The sequence below is a fragment of the Mesocricetus auratus genome, unplaced genomic scaffold (assembly GCF_017639785.1).
Source record: "Mesocricetus auratus isolate SY011 unplaced genomic scaffold, BCM_Maur_2.0 Super-Scaffold_100013, whole genome shotgun sequence".
Taxonomy (NCBI): Eukaryota; Metazoa; Chordata; class Mammalia; order Rodentia; family Cricetidae; genus Mesocricetus; species Mesocricetus auratus.
The window spans coordinates 6,686,050-6,710,174 of record NW_024429196.1 but is presented as its reverse complement, the minus strand read 5'-3'; the positions used below and the strand labels follow the sequence as shown (position 1 = coordinate 6,710,174).

The 24,125-nt window shown below is 47.1% G+C and overlaps 1 long non-coding RNA gene across 2 annotated transcripts in view; it reads left to right on the top strand.

Moving 5' to 3' along the window:
* The window catches only part of LOC121143473, a 34,735-nt gene extending 13,052 nt beyond the window's left edge, over nucleotides 1-21,683 (top strand). The window contains exons 4-6 of one of the 2 annotated variants that reach the window (XR_005880662.1): nucleotides 333-1,879; nucleotides 13,703-13,914; nucleotides 20,643-21,683. This is a non-coding gene — a long non-coding RNA (uncharacterized LOC121143473). Of the gene's footprint in view, nucleotides 1-332; nucleotides 1,880-4,595; nucleotides 4,703-8,017; nucleotides 9,424-13,702; nucleotides 13,915-20,642 lie in introns of those variants that run through there. The other variant, XR_005880663.1, reaches the window with a different exon arrangement.
* The last annotated feature ends 2,442 nt before the right edge of the window (nucleotides 21,684-24,125 follow it).

Sequence of the window (24,125 nt, the reverse complement as noted above, 5' to 3'; positions counted from 1 at the left end):
CCCCCCCCGCAAGGTCCCCATCCGCTTATCATAACAGCCGCGTCACCACTACTGTCTCTGTCACCACTGCTGTCACCATATCTTAACCCCACCATCTGCATTTCCCCTTTGATCATCACTGTCTTTACGCCCTCGCCATCATCACCAGCCTCACCCTGTCCCTCTCACCATCTCTCCTGGCAAGCTTGTCACGATGGCCCCACCCACCTGGCAACCAAGGCCCCCAGCATAGTGCAGAGGAAACTTGACTTCATGGGAGTGACCCTTAAAGGGTGTTCCGAGTGCAAGTCTGTGTTCCCTTGTGTTTCGCTTTGATTTCCTCTTCTTTCTAGGTTGCTGTTTCCCGCGGTGAGGAACAAGAGCTAGAAAGAATGAACGGGAGATACCTGTACACTCAGCCTGCCTCCAAGTTCTTTGTTGCATTTGGCCTGGATGTGAGTGAAGAGGGGTCTCATGGTGCATGCTCGGTAGAGGAACAAACCAAATGAAATGATATACCAGGCAGTTATCAAAACAGTATGAGCTACAACCTGGATACTAACAAAGCTTTTGTCCTAGAAGAACACATTTAATCAAAATTCTGGGTGGTTGAGGAATTACAGTGACTGGGTGGAGCTCCTGCCCAAAAGAGGTTTGTCTGTGTCATCTTGACAAACAGGAGTAGCCAGAAAGCTTGGGGCTCTGAGACAGCTGTGAGGGACACCACAGGATGGCAGGTGAGTGACCCAGATTCTCCCACTAAGTAGCGGGTCAGGGTTAGGACTTCAGAGGAGTGTTTGCATCTCCAGATCCAGGAGAGCAGGGTGAAGTGGGACTGATGAGATCAGAGGAAGAGGGAGGAGAAGGAGAGGCAGCGAGGAGTGACCAGGACTCTGGTCCCAAGAGGATGACATAGAATCACTCAACCCATGTCTGCCTATCCTACCCATGAACAAGATGCTGAGGGACAGAGGGAGAGGGGTGGGGAATGCTGAGAGAGAGGAAAGGAACATTCATTGTCTGCTGCTAACTGCATGCCACATGTGTGATGTCTGTAATGTGGCAAGCCCACTTCAGTGAGGAACTGTTTTCTGGAATTCCCTTTTCAGAACAAACTTGCCAGATGGAATTCTGAACTTGTGTTTGATGGTATGTCAGTCACCAGAGGAGCTGTGAACTTGTGTGTTCTATCTCACCTGTAAATGGGGGAGAAGCTAAGTTCCCCTGTGCTTTTTAACATGCACCCTGACTGCCTTTTTCTCCTGGGTGTGGCACCTGCCACTTGTCACCAGAAAGGGCCACCAGGAGAGGAAGAACTAGAACTGCAGGGCGGGTGCATGCCAGTCATGCTGACCTGCTTTGTATCGGGCCCCCAGGAGGCTTCGGGGCAGGAGGTGGGGAGCTTGACACAAAATGAGAGCTTCTGGAAAGCTTTTTAGGAAGTCTATAATTCAGTGGCTTTTAGTATGTTTACAGAGTTGAGGAACTGTCAGCAAAACCAATCCAAGAATGTTTCGTCATCCCCAGAGAAGTCCTCACGTTCTAGCAACACCCTAAACCTTCTCGGTGTGGTCTCCCCGCCCCCAGCAGTGCCCATCTGTTTCTGTCTGTATATTTGCCTGCTTTATGTTTTGAACAGATGGGATCACATCCCAGGTTCTCTTCTCTGTCTTTCCTTTAGCATTGTGTTTTTGTTATTTTTCCCTCCTTCCTCACATGGTGCTGGAGATGGAACCCACGTGCCAGGCCAGTGCTCTACACCCTAGCTACACACCCAGGCTGAGCGAGGACCAGAGAGTGCAAAGTAGGTGGCTTAGGAGTTATAGGAGCAGACTCTGCCAACTGTGAACTGAGCGTCACTTCTCCCCTTCAGTGTCCCCTCTGAACCAAGTCTCCTATGGTACGTACCGATCATTTGTTTATTTGACTCCACATTCTGGAGTCCGACTCTGCTTCCCTCTGGCCTGATCTGCCGTCCATGTGGGCACCCATGTGCTTCTCTGGCTCCTGTATCCTGCCGTGGCCTCTGGCCTGCTGCACCCATATGGACATCTCCTTTCTCTGCTGCTCACGCCCTCTCTTGTCCCCCAGGAGCTGCAGTCCTGCCTTGGGCATCCTGGTCCAGGAGCTGCAGTCCCGACTGGAGCAGTCTGGAACTCTTTCTTTTTTCCTAGCTTCCTCCCACTTGGAGCTACCTGCTCTATCCCTTTTTGTGCCTCCAGGGGCCCATACTTTGCTACTTTCCTTGCCTTCCCTCTAGGAGCTGTTGCCCTGCTTATCAGTTCCTGTTTGTTCCTCCTTGTCCCTTAACCATTCCTCTCCTTGTCCTAGCCATAAGTGTCTCTCTGGCTTCTCTCTGGATCCATCTTCTACACCCTTAGGGCTCCCATCACATGGGCAAAGTTCTTTGTCAGCTCTGGCCTCCTACACCCAAATGGGCCTCTCTATTAAAGACACTTATTGGCTCCCCACTCCCCTTCACTCTCCTGGCTGTCCCTGGCTGTCCCTGGCTGTCCCTGGCTGTCCCTGGCTGTCTCTGGCTGTCTCTGGCTGTCCCTGGCTGTCCTTGGCTGTCTCTGGCTGTCTCTGGCTGTCCCTGGCTGTCTCTGGCTGTCCCTGGCTGTCTCTGGCTGTCTCTGGCTGTCCCTGGCTGTCCTTGGCTGTCTCTGGCTGTCCCTGGCTATCTCTGGCTCCAGCCAGCAGATCCCAGCTTCAGCTCTCAGCTCCCTCTTGGAGCTTATAGGAACACATTTGCAAGGTGTTCTGCTGTACAACCCTCTCTCTTCCTCCACGGACTCAGATTTTTTCCTTCTTTTTTTATTTTAATTTTAAATAGCTTATTTTACATGTCAATCCCAGTTCCCTCTCCCTCCCCTCCTCCCGTACCCCCCATCCCCCCATCCTCCCACCCTATTGCCAATTCCTTCCACATAGGGGATATCTAGAGTCTGTCATTTCACTCAGGGTAGGGTCCAGGCACACTAAGAGTCCAGGCTGAGAGAGCATCCCTCTTTGTGTTATGGGCACACGAAGTCTGTTAGTATTCGAGAGATAAACACTGATCCACTGCTCAGGACCCCATAGGTTTCCCAGGCCTCCTCACTGACCCCCACACTCAGGGGGTCTGGATCAGTCCCATGCTGGCCTCCCAGCTGTCGGTCTGGGGTCCAAGAGCTCTCCCCTGTTCGGATCAGCTGTCTCTGCTGTTTTTGTCAGCCCATTCTTTGCCAATTTGCTCATTGCTCCTCTCTCTGTCGCTGGGTTCCTTGGGTTCAGTTCAGTGTTTAACTGTGGGTGTTTGCCTCTGCTTCCATCAGTCACTGGATGAAGGCTCCAGGATGGTTATAGACATCAAGTTCATTATCAGGAATGGGCATTCGGGGTGGTCTCTACCCTATTGCTTAGCTTGCCAATTGGTGTCATCCCTTTAGATCACTAGAGGTCACAATGGTGCCTGATCTGTCTTCTAACCTATGATTCCCCCTTCCCCTTATCCTACCCCCCCCAGTCAACCTTCCTGTTCCCCCATGACCTTTCAACAGCCTGGCCTCAGGACAGAGCAATGGTCAAAAATGGGCAAAGTTGATTTCCAAATTCTCACAAATCAAATGAACCCCAAATCTCTCATATCTAAACTTGTTCTGCTGTACACTTTCTCTGCTTTCCATGCCTACAAAGCTTTTACTCTGTGATTTCTCTGTGCCCTGCTCTCAGAAAAATCTCTTAAGATTATGCTGTAAACTCTTACCTCAGGATTTGTAACAAAATTTGGCTTGAAACTTTTAACAAAAGAACTCACATGCTATGTGACTTCACTATCTTAAGAAGTCATAAAACGCCGGAGGTGGTGGCACACGCCTTTAATCTCAACACTCGGGAGGCAGAGGCAGGAGGATCTCTGTGAGTTCGAGGCCAGCCTGATCTACAGAGTGAGTTCCAGGACAGCCTCCAAAACAATACAGAGAAACCCTGTCTCAAAAAAAAAAAAAAAAACCATCAGTGTTCTGTAACGGTACACTATAAAAGGATCAGCAAGGTTGCCAGTCTCCCTATGGACTGTAATTATGATTAAAAGTTTTATTTTGATACTAGAAGAACTTCAGTTCAAAAATTGTTAATTTTTAAGGCTAAACTTAACAGGGGGAATGTTAAGTCCTAGTCTTATAAAAGTTACTAACTTATTTTAACAGTTAAGGATAGTTAAGACATTCAAGTTAATCGCCAGTCACCTTATAAATGATCAAATTTGTTAATATGTTCAGACTAATGTAATTGATTACAAGAATATGCTTGATTTAGCCTCCTGCATATGTTTCAAAGTTAGGCCTAAAAAAACAACAACAACAACAAAAACAAGTGAAATTTGTTCAGTTTAGATATACTTAATAGATAATGGGTGCTGAATATGGAATTTAAAGTGTTTAACAACAACAACAAAAAATTTTTATAGACTTCTGGCAATATGCCTGAGACCTCCTTTTTAATGTGACTTGGCCAGCCACTGGGTGAAAAAGTGCCTTTCACCATGCCCACTACCAGGACCCTGGGGAGTTGATTGCCTGCTTTGCTTAGACAAGGTAAACCAGTCCCCCAAATTCCTCCTCCCTCTTCCACAGGAATGTCTGTAAGACCTTCTGGGCCTGGTGGCCAAAGACTGACACTGTCCTGGGACTTCTGGCCCCAAAGACCACAGAGGACCCTAGGGTGGTTGTCCAGGTAGCCAGTAAGTCTCTTTCATTTTTAATACATTCTGGAGCTCCAGGTCTGTGCTTCCTACTTACTCTGGTGAAATTTATCCTCTTCAGATTTCTGATGGTGTTGCCCACTAGGCTCATGACAGCTTTGCTATTTTTTGTTTTGTTTTGGCTTTGTTTTTCGAGACAGGGCTTCTCTGTAGCTTTGGAGGCTGTCCTGGAACTCGCTCTGTAGACCAGGCTGGTCTCGAACTCACAGAGATCTGCCTGAAATGAAAGGCATTCGCCACCACCTCCCCGCAGCTTTGCTAGTCTGACAGCAGCAACCAAGGCTTCATCTGCCTTCTTAATTCTCTTCATATGTAAAAAACCAGGCCTCACTTTCCCAGAGCCACTACCGGCTCTCCAGTCTACCTTGCTACTAGATTCTAAAAAGACATAAACTGACAAAACAGATTTCAGCGTAAGGTCTTGCTACCCCTTTATTTAAAGGAACTTGATCTACAATGGCTGCTCTCAGTAACCACCTGTGTCTCATGGTGAATGATTGGTTGGGGAAAAGCTTATGTAAGGACTGAGGCTCTAAAAAATGTTTTCAGGTCTAAAAAGGTGTTTTAAGTGTGTAAATGCAATTTGTAAAGGTATATGAAAGTGACTTAAGGTATATAAAAATGAAAAATGTTTCAGATCTCTTTCCCTCTCTATGCCATTGTTATACTAAGACTTCAAAAGTTTAGAGTTTCAACATTAATCAGTGGAGTACTGAGGAGATATTACTCTAGTTCTGGTAAGCACTGACTACTATTATAGTCAGGAGCTCAAGATTTTAAATTTCCTTTGGTTGTCTTCTAAGTACAGACTTAATAGTGCTTCTCATTGTGCTAAAAAAATTGTCTGATCTATATACACCTAGTCTCTGGAGAGAGGAAAGAGTGCTTATTCTTTTAACCCCAAATCATTTTTGGATTCCCAAGCCTTTACTATGACTCAATATAAATTTCAATACATAGTATAAACAATGGTAATGGTGATGTATCTAAAACTCTTTTTGTAAACTTAAAAAATTCTTGTAAGTTTCAGGGCATCGACTTGAATCCACTTCTCACAGGTCAAATGATTCCAGATAACTACTGTCAATCAACAGCCTTTTCCCCCATCTGCCTATTTTGTTTATTCCTGATGGTGGGATATCCCCCTTCATTGATCTTGGGACTCCCCTCCTCCAACTACCAGGACCATAGACCTGAAAATCCAAATGTACACCTAAGAAAGTATTGTCCCCCTAAACTCCTTAACTTCACCACTGTTCCTAATACATATCTGTTCTAGCAACCTGCCAACTCCAAGTATTCCCTCAAAGTCTGCATCCCAGACAACTTCAAACAGCTAACCCCAGGTGGTCCAGCCTCACAGATAACTGCCTGTGCTTCCCTACCCCCAGATGGTCCTGCATAGCCTGGAGTGTAAGTGAAACAACCTGCTCTTCCAGGGCTTGGCTAGCATCCCAGATTTCTTGAGTCCCCAAAGGCATTGATACCCCCAGATGACAGAAAGCAGTCTAAAGAGCATGGTGTTCCCACTCTTGCTCACCAGTCACCCCTGCCTATTTCTTTGCCTTTAGAAACCAGGTGCTCCCCCAGCCTGCCATCATTCACTCAGTGCTGGCCACCAAATGCAGCACATTTCCACTGTCACCACGAGCCACATATTCCCCCTGTGCACATGTGCTATGTCCCTTTAAGAGGTCCCTGCCATCACAGCCAACCTGTTCTCTCGATCCCTGTCTGTTTGTCTGTCTACCCCCTCTCTCTCATCCAAAATCTGAGCCTTTCTCTACCCCCAATAAATCTCTTGGGTGAGATCTGTTGCATAGTGTGATCTCTGTGGCATTCCTTGGCCCCATCCACCAAGTTACTCTGCCTCTAAAACCCTAACAAAAGCATTATGTTTATGTAGGAACAGAAAACATGTATGCACACTAAGAACATGATAGTCTAGAATCTGAGCCAAAATGTTTCCAGCAGTATGTATTACTGTCTTGTGGTGTGATGGTGTGTGTGTAGTGTGGAGTGCACTTGTGTGTTCAGAATGACAGCTACGGTGACGTCGTGTGACAGGACACAAGAAACACCTCAGAAGAGCAGCTCTTCAGAAATGATGTGGATTGTGTGTTTGGTTTTGAATTAATTTTAATTTGTTGCACTTTTGGAAACCTTTTCACTGTTGCCAAAATTTCTGTGATGCCCATGTTCAATCGCATGACCCCATACAATTATGTAACACAGTTTAAGAAGCAGGACTTCAAACTTGGCAGTGGTGGCCCATGCCTTTAATACCAGCACATGGGAGACGGGAGGCAGAGGCAGGTGGATCTTTGTGAGTTCAAGTCAAATGGACCTTAAAGGCCATCTGTCTCCACAACTCAGTTTAGAGACAATGACTCTTGAGCCCAGGATGGTGAGAGTGATGGTGACTATATTTGTAAGAAATAAAGTCAGGTGTTCAGCTCCTAATCTATTACAGCAAAACTCCTTCATGACTTGGTGTCTGCCCTGTAGCCTTCCAAGGTGTGTGTGTGTGTGTGTGTGTGTGTGTGTGTGTATGTGATCCATATGATAAACATGGTATTACAGGGCTAGAGATGTTTCAGTGACTAAATTTTCTGTGACAGTGGGAACCCTCAAAGCTCCAGTCTTTAGTGACCCACAGCCTTCCTATCCAGGCACTCATGAGTCTCTTGAGGCTGTAGGGGGGAAATTAACTGCAGAGAAAGCAGAGGCCTCAGGGTTCAATCCAACAGGCTTTGAAAAATAATTCCAGGAAGACTATTTGCTATGGCAAGTCCTTTCTAGACCTTCATCTGAAAATCTGTAGCACAAAGGTGTGAAATCTTGTCTCTATTTAGGGTGCCTCTGTTCCCAAATGCTCAGCTGTTCTCCCTGAGCTGGGAGTGGGGCCATCTTCACACAGCCTTAACTACTGTGTCTCTTCCTTATCATCATCTCCCTGTGACCTCTTTATGTGTGATGCGGTAACTCGGAACTGGGAGATGGCTCCCTTAGTAAGGGGCTTGACTTGCAAGCATGAAGACCTGAGATCTCCCTAGAAAATCCAGGCAGTGATCCTAGCACCAGGAAAGTGGAGGCAGAAAGATCCCTGGGATCCACTGGCTAGCCAATGTAGCCTACTTGGTGAGCTCCAGGCCAATGAGAGGTGTATCAAAGGAGATGGGTAGTGTTCTTGAGGATGACATTTGAGGCTATCCTTTGGTGTGCACACACACACACACACTTAAAAACCAGTTATAATGTGACACTTGCACTCATTCTTAACATATTTTCTAGACTGGGGCTTAGGCTCTGAGAGCACCAGTTTCCTGTGTGACCATGGTACAAAGGGTGATGGAGCAAACAGCCATCCTGAGGACCTCCTCCTGACCTGCTCTACTTCACAGTGAAAATGTGACTGAAATAACCCACAAGAGGACACCTGTCCAAAACCCAAGGGAAGGATCTCTGAGGAGGAACAGGTTACCAGACTCCTGGAAGTGACTGCAACCCTGCCCACATATGGTCCATATTCTGGCTGGTCACTACCTGGCAAACTCAGAAACAGTGACTTTCCTTCCCAGAGAGCACTGTGGGTGTCTGGACTCCCATCTACTAAGGCCCTTGGGGAGGAGTGCTGACTATATCATTGGTTCCCATCAGCATGATATGTATCCACTGGTACTCAGTGGTGTCCACTGACTCAGTGGTAAAGGCAGTCAGGTTTACTCTAAACTCTCTGACCTCCATAGCAGGTGGGCTAGTTAAAGTTCTATCCTCTGTAAGACTGTTCCCGCTCCAGGTACAGTCTTAGACTCTGGCTTTACCTAACCACCAGCTATAAATCTGGGAGCTCCAAGGACCTCCTCAGATTCAATACTTAATTTACTAGTCTGACCCACAGATGCACCAAGAGCTGTACTTGGGAATCGTAGCTAGAATTTGTCCTAGAGCAGTGATGCTTTGACCATCTAGTCAAATGCCAGGGAGGGATCAACTTCTGATCACATAGTTCAGGATAGGTGAAAACAGCTACCTTACTGAAAACGAGGATGGCTTCCTAGGAGGTTTAATGTAAGGACCCATGGGACACTTAGTGGAGTCTCTGACTTGGACTCAGTGATCAGTGCAAGAAAACTGTCTTTTGCTAACTGGAAACAGATGGAAAACAGGAAGTCCTCCATGGTGAGGGTGGGGATGGGAGTGTTCTCCCAAAGTGGGATGATGTGTCCACTGGTGTGGTCATGTGGGAACCCTGGCAATGTTTAGTAGGGTTGAACTTGCATTTACAGGTGGGGGATCAACAGAAATGCAAACCAAGTGCACCAAGCTGTGTGTGTGAGAGCTCAGAGCAATTTGTCCACCATGCCCCAGACCTGGAAACCACTTAGATGTACACCAGCACTGGGTCTCACAGTAGGACACACGGAGTGTGAAGAGCAGGCTGTGTCACACATCACATGGGTAATCTCACAACATGATGGAGAGTGAGAAAGAAAAGAGATGAGTTCCCATGTGAGAAGCAGCAACACAGAGGTCATACTTGCTGGCCTGTGACAAGTCTGGGCCAGTTGGCATCTGGCTGTTGAAATGGCTAGTATTTAACCCAGTGGCCCTGGCATAGGGCTTGTCAAGCTGTGTACAATACTATGTGTGCATCATGATAAATCTATTATAATTCAATAAATATTTTTGAGACAGGGTTTCGTGTAGCCTAGGCTGGCCTCAAACTTGCTGCATACCTGAAGATGATGTTAAACTTCTGCCTCTATCTCCTGAACACTAGGGTTTCTGATCTGCACTATCATGTCTAGTTTGTGTAGTTCTGGGATCATATCCAAGGCTTCCTGCATGCTAATCAAACATTCTACCATCTGAACTCCAGTCCCAGACCTCAGTTAAAGAAATACTCTTTGAAAAGGCAGGTTTAAAAACTAAGAAAGGGATTGGAAAGATGGCTCAGCAACTAAGAATGCAAACAGCTCTTGCAAAAAACCTGATTTAGTTCCCAGCACCTGTGTTGGGCCACTCACAACATCTTTAACTCTAGCTCCAGGGAAATCTGATACCCTTTGTGACTGCATAAGCCACTGCACTTACGTGCACAAATCTACACACTTATACACATCTTTTTTCTTTAAAACAAAACAAAACAAAACAAAACAGGGACTTACTATGTGGCCCTGGCTGGACTGAAACTGGATATGTAGACAAGGCTGGCCTTGAACTCTCAGAGATCCCATCTACCTCTGCCTTCCAAGTGCTGGGATTAAAGGCATGTGCCACCACACCCTCATCTAATTTTGTAAAATCTCAACAAAAATAAATAAGAAAAGCCATTTGGCCATATGTAACTATGGATGAAGTTCAGCTGCGGTACAGTAGGCTTGTCCTTGTGGATGCTTATCCCTCCAGACCCATTGTGCTGGGTTACACAAAGCCTGCCACACTTTCTCAAGCCCTCGCTGTCGTGATGAGTTCAGGTTTCTTGGGGGAGATAGGCAGTGTCACACAGAACCCCAAAGTCAGCAGAGTCTGGAGATGCAGCCTCACTTGGCTATGCTGTCTGTCAGAGGAATATGGAGCAGAGCTACAGGTTCTGTACTGTAAGATCACAAGGTCACCGAGGAAGAACACAGGGACTCGCTCCAACTGAACAAGGCACACATAAGCACCAGGGATCTCGAGAAGGTGGCGGTTTCCACGTGAACAAAGAGGGCTTGTGTCAACCGAGTTTAGACGTCTGAAGGAAACGTGGCTTTATTCGGAAGCCTCACACTGTTGCCTCTGACATCCTCCCTTTTCACCAAGAAAAGGAAAAGCACACAAGGGGAAGAAAATGTAATATCAGGAGGAGGGAAGGCTGGGACCCTCGGCATCAGGAAGGAAAAGCAGGAAGAGACACTGGAAGGGGGTGGGTAGGAGAACAAAGCCGTAGACTTCTCCTGCAGCGGGATTTGCTCGCACTCACAGATCCTGAGAGTAAGGAAAGACTATATTAGTGCAGAGATTTAATTCTCACAGCAGCCCTGTGAAATAAGACAAGCCATAATGGGATTTCCTCAAATATAAGATGCCGGTAATTAAACATGTACATTATCCCCACATGTCATGGAGACGGCAAACAGTTGATGGGGAAACTCCGTCACCACTCTGCTTATCTAACATGGCAGAGAGCTGCCCCAGGCACAGTGGCTCAGAGTCACCATTCGGTGGCACCTCAAGGAGTGAGACTGACACTTGAGTCTCTCTCTGGCTTCCTGTCTCCAAATGTGATCTCTTCTTCCTGTACTCCCTCCCTGTGTCACCATCTGCCAAGAGATCCTTACCAGAGCCCTGCTACATGGCGTCATGCTTTTAAACCCTCACGCCAAGAGCTGCACAAATGCCATCTTTGTATAGAACTACACAAACGCCTCAGCTGTTTCATTACCTTGACAAAATATAGGACTAATGGGTTTAGAAAAGACTGGTGGCCCAGGGCAGGAACCATAAAGCCTGGTCCTCAGGGAGAGGCGAGGTAGAGGTTGGAGAGAGCAGACTTGGACCCAATCAGCATCTGGTGGGTTATGGAGCAGCCTTTTGGCGCTTCAGCACTTACTGCTGGTGGTAAATGAACAGTCAGCAGCCATCACTTGAGAAAGGAGAGGGAGACCCTAAAGGAAAAGTCCTGCACACTGTACCCCAAAGTCTCCAGGTACCCACTGCACTCTTTGGCTCTGGGCCGGGGAGCTCAATGCACTCACAGTGTTTTGCTAGAGATTTCTGGCAAATTCCACGTCTGGTTAAAGAGGATGAATGTAAGGTAAGCTTTGTTGCTGCCTAGCGTATCCAGGGCTACTAACTGCGAGTGCTAGAATGGGGACTGATTGTCTTTCATCTAGCTACCCCCCTCGGCTCAGCCTGCTTCCATCAGAAGCACATTTTCCAGCAAACCGTATTGGGGTTTTCATGGATTGGACAATTAGGACTGACCTTGTTGCGTCCCTGACAAAGTGGCATGTGGCTTGCTCTGTCTCTTCTGCCTGGCAGGTGGCAGTTAGGCAGAGGCGGAATGGTCTTCTCGGAGGAGCTAGGAGGCTTATTTTTGGCTGGCCCATGGGAAAGAATTGACCTCATGATCCTGTGAGAGGACATTTTTCTTTGAAAGGGCTCTTTAATGCTTCTGTGTTCCACTTTCCTGGGGAATGGAGTGATGGCGCCTTTCAGAGTGACTATAAACGGTCCAAGTGAGACCGAACATTGAACGCAGCAGAACAAGAATAGGAAAGGCCCATGTTCACGACAGCTGAACAAAAATGCTGAGGCCTCGACTTCAATAGTGGCACAAGCAGTATGGGGGTGGAGGGAGTGGAGAGGGCCTCAGGCCCAGCTTCTCAAAGCTAAGGGACATGGGGAACAAGGCTTGCTGGGATCCAGGACTCAGGGACCCCAGTGACTTTCTGACCCAGGAAACAGTGTCTGTTTAAAGGAGGATCTGGAGGGGTTCATGAAGCTAGAGTTGAGCCCTGGGCTTGACATTTTCACAGGCCTGACTCAGAGTGTCCCTTGATCCTCAGTGGAGGGTCTGGGGTTTGTCCTGGGATCTACTTCTGTACGCATTACAGTATTGTTCATGCTTGTCAACAGGTTGGAAGGTGGGAGAGGTTCGTGTGGTCACTTCATAGAAGGGGCTTGAACACCTGTGGTGGTTTGTATAAGAATGGCCCCAATAGGCTCATATATTTGAATGCTTAGTCAACAAGGAGTGGAGCTGTTTAAAAGGATTAGGAGGAAGTGTGTCACTCGGGGTAGACTTCGAGGGTTCAAAAGCCCAAGCCAGGTACCGGTGTCCCTTTCTTCCTGCTGCCTGTGGATCCAGATGTAGAACTCTCAGCTACTTTTCCAGCACCATGTCTGGCTACATGCTGCCATGATCTCTGCCATGACAATATTGGAGTAAATCACTGAAACTGTAAGCCAGGCCCCAGTTAAATGCTTTCTTTTCTAAAGGTTGCTGTGCCCATGGTGTCTCTTCACAGCAATAGAACACTGAGTAGCATAGCATGCATAGGTTTGGCATCACTAGGAATCTTAGAGCCAGCCCCCCAGAGGGACCACTAGGTTTATTGGGTCAGAAGACAGGATGAAGATAGGATCTTCTTCTTCTTCCCATACTGACATCTACTCCTGAGCACCTACAAAGAATCAGTGTTGGGCAGAGTCCCACCAAGAATACAGGTTCAGTCTTATCTGCTCTTCTGCTGGGGAACACGGCTCTCTCTGTGTCACAGGTTAAAAAGCAGCAAGGAGCCGGGCATTTGATCCCAGCACTCGGGAGGCAGAAGCAGGCAGATCTCTGTGAGTTCAAGGCCAGCCTGGTCTACAGAGTGAGTTCCAGGACAGCCTTCAAAACAATACAGAGAAACCCTGTCTCAGAAAAAAAAGAAAGCAGCAAGAGTGGGCTGTGGTAATGCTCAAGGGTAGAGAGCTTGCCTGCTTGCAGGATATCCTGGATTCTATTTCTTGAGTCAGAGGGATGGGAAAGTTGATGTGTGAAAGGAGGGGAGAGGAGAAAGAAAGGATACAGAAGAGGGCAAGAGGCCAGTCACAGGTCCTGTCCAAGCCTCTACTCTCTGAGCTAATAGCAAATCAGGACCACTGTTTCCTCCATCACTCATTAAGTCAGCAAACATTGACACAGTGCCTTCTTTGAGTAAAGCAGGCATCTTGGACCCTCCTGGGAGACAGGTTCACTACCAGAATCTTTGTGGTCCTGTCCCAGACCCACTGTTCCATATCTTGTTGGAGACCAGGAACACAGACTATGGCATTGCTTGAAGTCGGGGCCACCTTTAAGCAACTTAGAGTGAGTCACAGCACTGAATAGGGTGGCAGTTTGAAATCCCACCAGCAGATGCCGTATAGTGATGTTTCTAATAACAATAATGGAGCTGAAAAAATCCTATGATCTAAATTTTTTACTGTCTTTTGTCTGTTTAGATATGCAAATACCATTGTAGTAGAGCCCCTGCAGCAACAGGCTGTCCAGGATTGTAGCCAAGGAACTACTGGGTGCACTGTGGGACTGAGGGAGCTGGCAGACTGAAACACGGAGCCAAGGAGCCTGGGAGGCTGTATCCTGTGTCCAAGGTGCTGCGACTGTCTGCATGATGGAGGGAAAGGCTACAGCAGGCTTTACTACCTAGGTTTGGGTAAGTGTACTTCGTTAATACATCATAAAAACAGCCTAAGGGCACATTCCTCAGGGTATATCTTCACCAAGTGATAGCTGACTGGATTTGCTTCTGAACCCACGGAGGGTGGCCACCACACTGTCCTTTCTGTCTCAGTCACAAGAATTGACCTAGTAGCCACTGAACAGCTAATCAACGCCTGCTGAGCATCTGTGGTTCAAGAAATGGTGAATAACCTTGAACTTGCCTCTCTGCCTTACACACATTTTGTCTCCAGCATAGCAGAAGGAGCAAGGACTGTGCACGTCCCAAGTTTTATAAAGACATCCCAAAGACTTCATAGTTACAGTGACTTCTCAACAAAGAATATGCCAAATTAAACACTTAATAAAAGTGTTAAAATATTTATGAAGAAAAGGCTGCAGTTTTGCTTCCAAGCTTATAGGACTGTACTTAACTCATCTGTCACAGAGCCGGTTCTTAAAAGCATGGTGGCTATTTATGGACAAATGGATCCCAAAAGCTGCATCTGAGCAGGGAACATGTTCACAGAGCTGCTCCGAATGCTACCTCTTTCCTGCTCTGTGTGGGTGTGTGTGGGTGGCTGTGCACGTGCAGTGTGCATTTCTGTGCGGGAGTGTGTACATTTATATGTATGTGTATATACAGTGTGCATTTGTGTGTGGGTTATGCATGTGCAGTGTACATTTTTGTGGGGGTATATTTGTGGGAGCGGTGCAGGTACAGTGTATATTTGTGGGGAGGTGTATGTATGTGCAGTGCATATTTAGGAGGGCATGTCTATACCCATGCAGAAGCCCAAGGATGTAAGATGTCCTCCCCCATCACTCTCCTCCTTATTTCCTTGAGATAAGTTCTCTAACCAAACCCAGAGCTCACTGTTTTTCAGGTATGCTGCCAGGTCAGCAAGTCTCTGGGATGCACGCCTCTAGGATCTGCCTGTCACTGCCCCATGCCAGTTACAGGAGAGTACAGCCATACCTAGTTTTTTAATATGTGCTGGGGACTGAACTTGGGTCCTCAGGCTTGCACAACAAGCACTGTATTCACAGAGTCATCTCCCCAGACCCTCGTTCCTGATGTTGAGGCTGTAATGAGGAGGGACCAAGAGATCGTTTCAAGACTACTGCCTCCTGTAACATGGATGATGCCCATAGCTTGTTAATGACAGAAGCCAGAGCCGCTGTCCCAAGAGCATGAGTCCCTTGTGTGAGACTGAGAGCAGACTGGTCTGTGATGACGACCAACTGTACACAGAGGTCTTAGTTGGGAAGAGCAACAGGATGGTTTCTGGGGCAACGGATGTTTCTATGTCTCGATCTCTTTTTACGATAGGGTCACCCTGAGGATGAAGTGCATCTAGTTGTAGACTGTATAGCATAACTCATGTATTAATAATGGCAATGGCCAGGCGGTGGTGGCGCACACCTTTAATCCCAGCACTCGGGAGGCAGAGGCAGGCAGATCTCTATGAGTTCGAGGCTGGGCTGGACCAATAGCCTCCAAAATAATACAGAGAAACCCTGTCTCGTAAAAACCAAAAAATAAATAAATAAATAAATAAATAAATAAATAAATAAATAAATAAAAAAGAAAAAAATGGCAATGAAGGGCAGGACCAGGAGTTGGATCTCTCTCCTCTCTCTCTCCTCTCTCTCTCTCTCTCTCTCTGTCTCTCTCTGTCTCTCTGTCTCTCTCTCTCTCTCCCTCCTCTCTCTCTCTCTGACACACACACACACACACAAACACATCGCATACACCGATATACTACATACCACCACATTCCTCCTACAGCACCACTCACATACATTACACACCGCACACATACTCATACATATATCTCATACATATGCAAAAGTCATATACCATACCACATATACACATATACTACATACCATACAGAGACTTATTTTCAGGCCAATCAAACAGTTCTGCATACCATTGTTCTCTGGCACATCTACAAGATGTGTTAGTTTTTCCAGGTTCTGGAAAGCCTGCCTCAAGAGGTCTGTTGGGTGTGGCTCTCCTATGCCCGGTGCTCCATGTTGCACAGAGTGAGTTGGAAGATTGCCGTGGGGTCATTGCCCTCTCAAAAGTACAGGTTGCTCTGACTCTTGTCTTTCCACATATAAAACCCTGGTGAGAAGAAATCTTAGCAGAGACTGGCAAATTCAGCAAGCAATGCACAACACAATCTGCCTGAGGATCCTGCTGGGATCCAGGATACCCTATCTTCATGTGCAGTAAACACAGGCTCAAAACAAGGCTCTGTTGTGGAGTTGACTGCCAGGAATAAGGAACACTTCAAGAACCACTGAATCTGGCTGTCTCTGGGAGTCTGAGGGTACCCCAGTTAAAGACCTCCACTCTACTGGCTTTGAGTCTGGGATCTAGCCTCAGTCCACTGAGCACAGAATGACTCAGCCACCCCCCCCCAAAGTAAGCTCTTATTACTGGGGACTCTGTTTGACTTTCAAAGCTCTTAGTGATAAGTGAGCATAGGAAGTTCCCAAAAGGTGTTAAATAGCTCACTGGACTGATGTGAGTGGTGGAACACCAGTGAGCATAGGATGGACTTTGCTGAAAGCTGCAGGGGAGACGTGATCTGATAGAGACAAAAAGACCCCGACCAAAAGACACTGCTGCCTGAAGCTGTTTTCAGACCCATACTCCATCTCCCCTAAAAGAGGAGACCTATGAATGGCAGCCATGGAAATGTCGGAGGTGACTGAAAATGATCTCATCCCAAAGTGTATCCCTACAGCAGGAAGGGCATAGCTGCTTTCGATTCTGTCTAACCTTATTTATTGAAGTTGGGTATGATGGCTTATGCCTGTGGTCCCAGTACTGGGTCAGCAGAGGCAAGAGGATCAGGAATCAAGGTCATCCTTGCCAACATAATGAGTTTGAGTCATTCTCTGGGTCATTCTGTGTTACACTCAAAGTCAACAGAGTGGAGGGCTTTACCTGGGATGTAAAAAACCCAAAGAAAGCCAGCTCCAGTGGCTGCTACATTTCAAGGCCAGCCTGAGGTATTTGAAACCCTGTCTCAAAGCAAACAAGAAAACAGACAGACAGACAACCGTTTGTTTTGTTCAAATGCACTTAAAACATTCACAGGGAAAGTACCTAACCTCTCTGCCAAGTTGTCACTTTTTTAAGATTAAAAAAAAGATTTATTTTGTTCTCAATTACAAATATGTGTGTGTTTGAATGTGAGCAGTGCACGTGAGTGCTTGTGCCTGAAAACACCAGAGGTGTTGAATCTCCAAGTTACTGGAATCTGGTAATCAAACTCAGGTTCAAACCAGTACACCAAGTTTCCCACTTGTGGTGGTTTGGATATAACCACTGTGGACTGAGGTCTTTGAATGCTTAGCCACAGGGAGTGACACTATTAGGAGGTGTGGCTTTGTTGGAGTAGGTGTGGCCTTGTTGGTGGAAGTGTGTCACTGTGGAAACAGGCTTTAAGGTCTGATATATACTCAAGCCATGCCTAATGGGACAGACTCCTTCTGCTGTCTGCAGATCAAGATGTATAACTCTCAGCTTCTTCTCCAACACCATGTCTGCCTGCACACCGCTGTGTCCTGGCACGATGGGCTAAACCTCTGAAACTGTAAGCCACCCCTAATTAAATGTTTTCCTTTATAAGAGTTGCTGTAGTCATGGTGTCTCTTCACAGCAATAGGAACCCTAGCTAAGACACCACTGAGCCATCTCTCCAGCCCCCTGCCGGACTATCTTTAGGAGGCTGCACGGAGAAGCAGTTTGATAAAATTCTGAGGCCCATAGGAATGTCTAGGGTTTCTAGACATTGCTAGAATAAGCATTGTTTGATGGTGATGGGGGTTACTGAGAAAGGACAGCAGACCACGGGACAGGGTGAGAGCAGCCTCATTCTACAGCAACTGCAAGGCAGGGAGAGTGAAATATCTGGAGCACCATCTGTGCTCTAAGCAGCAAGTTCTGAGATGCACCTTGGAGGCAGCCCGCAGATCACCATATGTGTCCTTTCAGAGTCTGCCCAGGAACACTGCAGTTCGATGGGAAGTCAGAATAACTGATCAAAGAGGCTGGGTTCCTGCCTTCCCTCCAGTTCTTGGAGGTGATCAGTGACACAGAGGTGAGAGATTGACTGCTTCTGCCTCGCCAGCTGTTGTTGAACTACCAGAGGCTGCAAGAAGCCAGAATTGAGCAGTTAGGCAAAGTAGAATTTTGGTGGTAATAAAAATCCCTATTTTCCTGACTGTCATTCCTCTTAGATATCCAGACTCTGACCAGTAGTGGCATCCACACCAATATGGATTCAGAGCTGCAGGCCTAGATTGCATGAACCCTATATGTTTGAAACAGCTCTAGGGAGATGTGCTCCAAAGCCTTGGAATAGCCACCCAGATAGCAGATACTTTATATTCTGAAGTGTCAGGCCTCACCAGGGAGTTTATGTTAACAATGTGTGCTTTGGTGGCCTTAGGCCATGCTGGAGACTGAAGGGCTGAGACCACGCATGTAGACACTCTTAAATGGCCACTGGGTAAAGAAGCCCGGCTGTGCTGTGCTCCATAGGGTGCCACCCACACAACCCGCAGGGAGATGACACTTGCCAGCAGGACTACCTGCATGTCACGCCTCTCCCCATACACACCCACACACCGTTTCCTTACACCTGCGTGTAGCAGCTTTGTGGGGGTTCTATGAGTCCCTTCCTTGACTGCTGACAAATGCTTCATGGAAGGGCAACCTCTAACTTGAGAATGGTATCAAGGCCCCCTGACCTCTTCCTTCCTGCTCCCAACAGCCTGGGTGCAAAGTGCACATCTTTCTTCCCTTCCCCCAAGCTCCAACATGGTTCCCCTGGCCTCTGACTCCTGGAAAGTCAGGAATAAACCTCCCCAAGGCTGGGTCTGTCTTTACCAAAGTCTCCAGAGTGGCCACAGTCACTGCTGGCCCTGCAGTCAGTCAAGTGGTGCAGGATCTCACCTCGCCCAAGCACACTCTCATGAGATCTAGTCGGTGTTGCCCACTGTGTCTGTCTGTGGGCTCTGGCTTCCATGATTTTCTACTAAACAGAAGTTCCTGCCCCTACCTGGAAAGCAGAGTCTTGCCTGACCACCAGCTGTTGACTGATGTCCGTGGTACTGTCTCCCTGGAGCTGAACTCCCTCACATTCCATGTGGCCCTGGCTAGGCTCATACATCTAAGTCTGGCCTCCTGCTCCAGGCTCTCCCTGCCCACTGACTAAGCCGTAGGTTACTGACGGGTTGATACCAGCTTTGCTCCCTCCCCTGAACTTAGGGAAGTGAGAACAAACTTCAAGATGCTTTCTAGTCTCTGCCTGCCAAAGGGCAGGGAACTCAGGTATTCACAGGAGGCTCGGGGCTGCTGACCTCTCGGCAGAGGGTGAACGTCATGTCCAGCTTCCCATGGACACTTGCTCAGCTGTTTCGGCTCCTCCCACACCTGTCACTCATCTCCCTGGGCCCAGAGTATGTGCTGACTCTTTAGATCTCCTCTCAAGTCCACAGGCTCCACAGGCTCCTTTGGTCTGTGCCTTACAGAAACAGCCTGTAGCTCTCTGTATGAAGACTGGAGCCTCACCTTTGTGCACCGACTGTGAGCTCACGTGTGGCACACTGCAAATGCCCACAGAGTCCTGGAGCCCAGCTCTGCACCTGACACACTGTAAGGGAATCAGCCATGAGCGTCTTCTATCTCTCCTCTCCCTCTCATCCTTGCCTTCTCTCACTCTTCTTCTCTTCCCTCCCCTTTGTCTCTTTTCTCCTCCTCCTCCTCCTCCTCCTCCTCCTCCTCCTCCTCCTCCTCCTCCTCCTTCTCTCTCTCTCTCTCTCTCTCTCTTCTCTCTCTCTCTTCTCTCTCTCTCTCTCTTCTCTCTCTCCCCCTCTTCCTCCTTTTTCCCCTTCTGTCATCTTCTCTTTCCTTTCCCTTTTCTCTCTTCTCCCACTAAAATATTTTGGTAGGGTTTTGTTTCTATTAGCTTTTTTTTTTTAAAGACAGGATGACCTGGAACTTATGATCCAAACTGCCTCCACTTCCCAAATGCTGAAATCACTGGAATTACAGTATGCACTATAATATCTACCTTAAAACTTGGGTTTAGTGTGAGGTATATGGATCACATCAAAACCACCTTGTATTTGCTAAAATTACCATAATGGCCGGGCATTGGTGGCGCATGCCTTTAATCCCAGCACTCAGGAGGCAGAGGCAGGTGGATCTTTGTGAGTTCAAGGCCAGCCTGGTCTACAGAGCAAGTGCCAGGATAGGCTCCAAAGCTACACAGAGAAACCCTGTCTCGGGAACCCCCCCCAAAAAATTGCGATAATGTTTCCTTCTGCATGAACATATTCTGTCTTCATGTTCTTTTGCCTTCTGATTTGGTCATCTGCTCAAACTTAGAAAGAAATTAGGGAAGCAATTAACTGCCAAGGCAACCATCTCTCACAGGAAAATTATAGACCTGGGTCTCGTGAGGTACAGGATGAACAAAGAACAAAAGATAATGCACAAAACAACACAGAATGTATTAAAAGCATAGAATTTCCTCAGTTGGTCCTGCTGTGTGCAATATCCTCTACCCTGCTTCTTTCACCAAAGAATGTACCTACGTCCTTGCCAGCATATTTAGTCTGATGCTTTTCTTAAACAGCCAGGTAGTGTTTGGTTGGGTTCCATTATTTATTCAGCTGTTTCTCTTTTCATAGCCATGTTCATTGTCTCCCATCAGACCATACCTTGTGCCATCTCTGCCATTAAGAAGCCACCAGATGCAGCACCTTGACTTTGACCTCCGGATACAAGCAAGGATAAACCTGTTTTCTTTATAAGTCACCCAGGCTGAACGGAATGGCACAGTTACACACATCCCTGGTCTTTCTGCTTCATGGAGGCCAAAAGTTGTTCACTATCTTCCTCCATCCCAACACCTTCAGTGGCTTCCCATGACCCTTACAACAAGAACTCAGCTTCTCCCCATGTTTCCTATGGTCCTGTAGAGCTGGCTCCATCTCGAGCCACAGCCAGCCATAACCTGGATACTCTCACTACTTCCTGCTATATCGAGGTTTTCTCAACTGGGACTGTGCAGCACTTCCTCTGACACCAGCTCCCACTCCTCACAGAAGCTGTGTGTCGCCTCAGACTCCCCCAGTCTTCTTGTTTTCCTTCATCATACTGCTGTGACTTGTACCTCTCCCTGCATCCTGTCATTAAGAAAGATCCCCTGCCCGGTAAAACTTACTCTGGAAAAATTATACAGCAACCTTAATGGTTTGCACTTTATCTGTTTAACTCTCACGCTCCTGAGTGCAGGGGGAGAAGGAAAAAGAACTTTGAACTCCAGGGTAAAGCATGGGTGTCCATGCAGAAGTGGGAAGAAGGAGCATGTGTGTTCTGCTTTGACACTGAATCACAAGTAAGAGCAAAGTTAGACCAAAACTCGGGTACATCTACACATGCTGTCTGATCTTTAAGGCCATAGAGAGAAAAGTGCTTCAAAGTATGGTAATGGGAGGAGCCTGCTCACTCCAGATGACCAAGTAGGCAGTGTCCTTGTCTGCTGGTGACCATGGATGTGACCAGCTACTTCAAGATCCTGTCTTGACTTCCCTGAAGTGATGGATGGTAACTAGGAATTATAAGCTGACCTAAACCAGCCAATTGTTCTTCAGTGACAGAGTCCTGAGGAGGAGGAGGATCTACTGGGGATGAGAAAATAAAGAAGATAAGAAAGTTAGGACCAGCCGGGCGTTGGTGGCACACGTCTTTAATCCTAGCACTCGGGAGGCAGAGGCAGGCAGATCTCTGAGTTCGAGACCAGCCTGGTCTACCGAGCGAGTTCCAGGACAGGCTCCAGAAACAATACAGAGAAACCCTATCTCGGAAAAAAGAAAGAAAGAAAAAGAAAAATAAGAAATAGAAAAGAAAAGAAAGTTAGGACCAGGAGGTCTCATAATAAGCTGAAGCCTTATATCCAGCAAGTTTATGGAGCACAGCATTTTATACAGTTTGCAGAGGTGATGGAACAGAAACAGCAGGAAGCTATAACACCATGGAACAATGTCAGCAGGAAGTTAATCATGCAATGTTGACAAAGGGAACACAGGATACCTCAAATGAGTCACAGGTCTAGTGCTTAGCCTTGGGGTTGATAACCACAGACCTTCAAGTGGAGGAAAAGTTAAGTTTTCAGGATCTAAAACGGAAGTTCCCCCAAGGTCCTGGCCTTGCCAAGCATGTTCCTGGCAGACAAGGAACTATGTTCCTTCTCCATATATCCTGCTCTCAGGGAAAGGTTCCAGGCCAACCTGGTCCTCAACAAATAAACCAATAGACACTTTCTCCTTTAAAATTGCTTGGGTCCGGGTATTCTATCACAATAATAGAAATAAAACTAGACATTTGGTGTGCTGAGAGCTCTGTATAGATACCAGTGACTACACAGAGACATAAGAAACCTAGGACTGCCGGGCGATGGTGGTGCATGCCTTTAATTCTAGCACTCAGGAGGCAGAGGCAGGAGGATCTCTGTGAGTTCGAGGCTACCCTGGTCTACAGAGCTAGTTTTAGGACAGCTATGGCTGTTACACAAAGAAACCCTGTCTCGAAAAACCAAAACCAAACCAAACAAACAACAACAATAAAAACAGAAAGAAACTTAAGGCTACTCAGCCCAGAGTGGAGTCAAGCTTGGACCGTGGGTATTCTGGCTCTGGTAGGCCCATTCTCAGAGCCTGCACTGAGACTCTGATATAAAGATATCATCAGGTTCCAAGCAGCAGTCAAGACTTGGCTGTGAAGGTTTTTCTGCTGTGTGACTCAGACTCCTGTTGTCCCACTCTCTTCTAACACCTTGTTGTCACTGAGGTTTTGTGTTTTGGAAGAGTACAGAGGTCAGTTTGAGAAGCCTCCTGAAAACCACTCGACTCTAGACATTCTCTTTCTGAAGGATATTGACAACCATCTTTACATCTAAGTTCATTCCAAGCCAGGGCTGTACACTGAGCATGAAACAGTTGCATACAAAGTCCTGGACACCTTCCCAGCCAATCAATCAATACCTCGTGGGTATTGATTAAACCAGTGACCACCCTACTTCATTGCAAGCAAGATCTAATATATATTTTATTCTTTGGTCTATAGACAAGTCATGGGGAATTGTCAGAGCCTTCCAGACCTACCCATCCAGCAACCCCATCCCATGTAAGAGAGAACCTTGTAAGTTGCTGGGTCTTAGAATCAGCCAGTTCTCACTTCTAACACAACTGTGTGGTTTCTGTACAACTCTCCCACTTTCTCCTTAATGAGGAGTCTTTGTAAAGATTCCACGGGGTTCAGGGGTCAGAAGCTCCCTCTAGATCCTCCTCCTGTCACAAGATGGGGAGAGAAGAGGGATTATCAGGTCAGGGTTCTCATGGGCCCTCTTCTCTGCAGCCTTACAAAGTGGCAGGTTAGGTGGAGGATATGTTGTTCCTTGCTTGTGCTAGTCAAATCATTGTGTTGTGTTTGTTCGTTTTTTAATGGTGGGTTGTATGGTACAAATAGCAAATGCTACAGTGACTTGGATGCTTGCCACTCAAAGAGCTACAGGACATTTCATCAGCTCCGCCAAAACTGTCAGGAATACAGAATTTCACTCCCTTGCAGACTTACTAGGTCCAAAACCATACAATAACAAGACCCCAGATTGTTATTAGTTTTGGCTATCAGCTCTGCACAACCTAGAATTACCTAGGAAGATAGTCTCAGCTGAGGAATTATCTAGATTGTGCTGGTTTACAGGGATGTCTGTGGGGGACTGTCTTAATCGTTAACTGAGACAGGAAGACCCACCCTTGCACAATGAATGTGGAAGGCACAGTTTCTCAGCTGGGCCCCAAACTGTACAAGAATGAAGAAAGCTAGCTGTGTGGAGGCAGCAAGTAAGCAAGTGAGGATGGATTTGTTCATCTCGTTCTTGACTGTGGATGTAATGTGTCTAAATGCCAGAGCTCCTGCCTTGACTTTTCCTCAAGGATGGATGGCACACTCTCCCAAGTTGCTTTTGCTCAGGGTGTTTTGACACATCAACAGAAATGAAACGACCACTTGATGTCTCCTGGCCTCTGCTTTAAGGAGAACTACAGAACCACACTGTGTGAGATATCATTTGGCACTACCTGTCTCAGAAGTCATCTGTTGAGGCCGAG